Raw genomic sequence first — 4,539 nt, forward strand, 5'->3', positions numbered from 1 at the left:
CCCTCTGAAATGTCCTGGTAAAGACAGCCTGGTGCGGAGGCAGGAGACTCTGTGTTTCTTTATACATTTATAATATATGGCATAAATGTTGTACTACAGGAAATGTAGTAATATAATAGATGCATAGATTGATTTTGATAGAAAACTGAGAGATATTCAACAGTCTTTTGGGTAATGAACATTGGTTGGAATAAAATATGGATAAAACTGCACCATTACCTCCTAATACTAAAAAATCTTTCTCTAATCTACTGGCCTAATGTGAGTATTACAAATGATGGCATTTAGAACATAGAGTTTCTTACCTGACCCAGAGTAAACACTGTGGAAATGGTAGGAGGTACTTTAAAGAACGGATTCCCATCATCCCCCTCTAAGATGATAGAATCCATTCCTTGTGTTCATTAATGCTTTATAAGTTGAAAGAAAGTGGTGAAAGGGAAGGTATGTTTTCAACATAAATCTTACAGATATTCGTACAAGAGCATCCCATATGGAGATAAAGTACCATAAGAAAAGAAATGAAAAAAATTAAATCTCAGAAGATTCAGAAGAAAGAATGGCTAAAATATGTCCATCTATGTTGTCGTATGGCACTGAGCAAATTCCTTAACCTTTTATAGCTTCAATGAGTCCATTTCAAAGAAAAACAGAGTTTATTTGGGGAAATGGACAACTAATATATCTAAGACATCAAATCTAACTGTAGCCACACATAAAAATCAGTCACTTAATGCACCTGACGTCATCTCTCCTCCTCCCTGCTTTTACGGTCGGAATCCTGTGTTTATCTGGCTTTTATAGTTAGCTAAACTAGCAACAGTTGCCTACATTGAGAGTGAATGTCTTTGAGCAGAAAATCCTCATGAATGGTCATTTACACTGAGTTCAAACTCTGATCCTTCCACATTTCTATTTCTTAGTATGCTCGTAGTCACCTTCATCTGTTTTCCACTTACAGAGCCGTGGAGGAATAGGAAGACCCAGGGCTATGCTCATCAACCCTGTCTTTGCTGACCTGTCCAGGGAGATGGAACTCAACCTCGGGCTTCCTCTCACGGTAAGATGCCAGGGTCATTACAAACACATCAAGCCTTTCCTCGTCTCTCTTCTAACCCTTCCCCTCCTTCTCTTACAGACGTGTTGATTTCCTAATTGCTTCTGAATTTTTTATGTGTTTCCGCTTGCCTATGTCCTCATGTCTTCTAACATCAACTTTGTGTCAATTTTACAAATAGATATAAAAGTCATATGCTTTTGGTATTTGGTATTTGGGCCACACCAAGTGTAGCTCAGGGATTATTCCTGGCTCTGTGCTCAGGAATCCGGACTGGGGTATCTCAGAAGACCATTTTCGGTGCCAGTAAAGCACTTTATATGCTGTCTTAGCGCTCAAGCCACCCTCTGAAAAAATCTGTTTTAAACATGTCTGAGCCACCAAAGGTTAAGTTCTAATTATATTGAATTAGGGGAAATTTTTTTCAGATATTGGTATAGAGAATATTTTATCACATTAGTAAAAAATTAGTACACAGAGTAAATTTTTAAATATATAAAATAAAGATCACAGAACTTTAACAAAAGATGAAAGAAAATATGACAGAGGGATCCACCTAAAGTAGAAACCCTTTAGGGGACTGAAAAGATAGTATAGCAGCAAATGCACTTGCCTTGCACATTGTCAACCCAGATCAAATTCCAGCACTCTCAGACACTGCCAGCAGTGATGCCTGAGTGCAGAATCAGTCATAATTTCAGGGCACTGCCTATTCTGATGCACCCCTCATCCACAAATAAATAAATAAATAAATAAAATAGCACTTTAAGAGTTAAAAAATAAATACTATGTTATTCTAACCTTTAATATTTTGCATGGAGAAATGTTCATTCTTCAGTGAATGTCTTGTCACATTTTAGGTTTTAGGATATGTGCTCTTAAGTCCTAACAAAGATTCATTATTTTGTCCTCGTTAAAAGAGCTTCTTAAGGTAATCTCCTTACACTTGATGTAGCAATACCAAGAAATTAATGGCTTTTGAAAACTAGAAATAGATCTAATTACCTCTTCTACTGACAAAGAAAGGCCAATTTGTGCTGACACTTCACACACTAAATTTCATTTTCACTTGCTTATTTTTTTGATAACATATGCTTTCACAAAGGAAAACCCTCCAACAAAAACACATTAAAATAAAATAATATGTTTTATTGATAACATAATAATCAAGAATATTTGCTGAGTGTTTTGCATTGCTCAACATATTCTTTATTTCTTTTATAAATCAGACACAGGCATCGTTACCTTGCTATAATCCACACAATTGGCAAATTTAGGAATCCTTTTAAGTCTACCCAGACATGTTAAAACAGTCTGTTGCTTTAGAAAACACAAATTAGAATTAAATATTCTGTGCAGAACTGATAACGTGTACTTCATCAACTTAATTAAGAATGTACTTAACCAGATTTTAATTTTGGTAAAACCAATAGACCAAAATGTAATCATTGATGCTAATCTATAGGTTATTGAATTCCATGGTTTAGTAATTATAGTGCCAACTGTGGTTGTAAAAAGAGAGCAAGATGGAATTCTGAAGGAAGCAAAAAGAGAGCAGGAAATTATGAATTAAAGGAAGCACAAAGAAATTAAACCAAGTAACCTTTATTTTAAATTTTCCCCCAACACCCACCCCTTCATTGCTGTAAATTTCCCATCACCAATGCCCCAGTTTCTCTTGCCCAAACCCCCTACCTACCTTGGTGGCAGGTAAAACCTCCATCTCTCTCTCTCTGTGTCTCTGTCTCTCTGTCTCTCTGTGTCTTTGTCTCTGTCTCTCTCTGTCTCTTTCTGTCTCTCTCTCCTTTTGTTCAGGTATTCCAAATCATAGTTTAGTCTTGGGAGGTTATAGGAATCCAGGAATTGATTCATTTCTTCCAGGTTCTCGTATTTTATGGCGTAAAGACTCTCAAAGTAATCTCTGATGATCCTTTGAGTTTCCGGGTTCTCTGTTGTGATGTCTCCTCTTTCATTTCTGATTTGGTTTACTAGGGTTCTCTCTCTTTCTTCGTGATTCTTGTTAGTGCTTTATAGGTCTTGTTTATGGGGTTCCCTCCACCCAGCCGCATGCCTGCAGAAGCCCAGAGTGTGGCAGTCAGTGTCATGACGGGACAGACATTTAGAGGATTTCTTCAGCTCTTTGAGTGCTAGTTGAAAGGAGTGCAGCTGAAGCTGTAGTGGAAGCAGGCACTGTGCTTCCTGAGAGATCCCAAGGGAAGGTGGTGCAGGCGGGTCGGGCTCTCAAGGGAAGGGTGGAGAGATTCAACCAGTGTGTGTCGAAGCTGGAGACAGAGTTCTACTACCAGAGTGGTTCTAGATGACAACAATTACTTCTAGTTTAGAGACGGTGACATTCTTGGAAAGTGGGCAGGATGAAATGCCACTATTGAAACGGCATCCAATAAAGCTGCCCATAACACTGAAGTTCTGAAATCTTTCATAATGTAAATAATATCCAAGTCTCCCTTTTATAAGAAGCTAATGATGCCTAAATTAATGGCATTAGTCTCTAACTTTTAGTTTTACTGCACTGATACAAATACTTCTAAATAAAATATATACATAGATGAAAAAAACTTTGAAAAAATGAAGAAGTAATATGTTTTAAGTCTTCCCAAAAACCCCTCATTTACCCAAAGATTTTAGAACACCAACATTCCATTGATTTAACTTTGATTTTTGATTAAGTTCGGTAAGTAGTACCTTTGTGAATGTTGCAGATTGAACAACCAATGGCACTTTCATTGTCCTAAAGGGATAGCTGGGTATAGGCACACATTTTATGAGTTTTACATAATTATAATTATTATGTAATTATAATTGTGGCAAATGGCAGGACTATATTTTTGCCACTGAACAATGAATGTTCAGTTATACTGGTGTATGTGCATCAATCTTTATCTATTCATCTGTTTATGGGCACTTGGATTGATTTCTGTTCTTGGTTATTATAAATAAAATGGTAATAAATCCAGGGTGCATACATATCTTTGAAATAGTATTTTCACATTATTTTGGTAGATAGCCAAAATAATCTATATTGTATGCAATTTATTTTTATATTTTGAGGCATCACCACACAGTTTTTCATAACGACTAAACCAAGTTATATTTCCAGAAATACTGTGGTCATATGTTTTTAATATGAAAATTCTATGTAATTAGAAAAATGTACTAATTTAGACTCCTTTAGAGATCTTTAGATGATCTTTATAAATGACAAGGAATTTTATGTTTTAAGACCAAGAGGTAAGACATTAGAGGTAAGAAGTGTCAAAAGCTTGCTGACTATAACCCGTGAGACACAGAGCTCTAGGATGAAAAACTAGTCTGTTGATGAGAGACAGGTTGTAGCAAGCAGTTTAGCAATATGGAAGCATTCAAAGACACAAGTTATTGAATGTTAGTGTTTTACTTTATAATAACACTGAAATATTTTGAGAAAATAATTATTTTGCTTTCCTTGTTCATAGCTGTTTCAT

General features: G+C 36.0%; 1 pseudogene; it reads left to right on the forward strand.

Moving 5' to 3' along the window:
- The first annotated feature begins 3,160 nt into the window (after positions 1 to 3,160).
- On the forward strand, positions 3,161 to 3,433 carry LOC101551939 (10 kDa heat shock protein, mitochondrial-like; annotated as a pseudogene).
- Positions 3,434 to 4,539: the final 1,106 nt, after the last annotated feature.

Source organism: Sorex araneus, chromosome 1, assembly GCF_027595985.1.
Source record: "Sorex araneus isolate mSorAra2 chromosome 1, mSorAra2.pri, whole genome shotgun sequence".
NCBI lineage: Eukaryota > Metazoa > Chordata > Mammalia > Eulipotyphla > Soricidae > Sorex > Sorex araneus.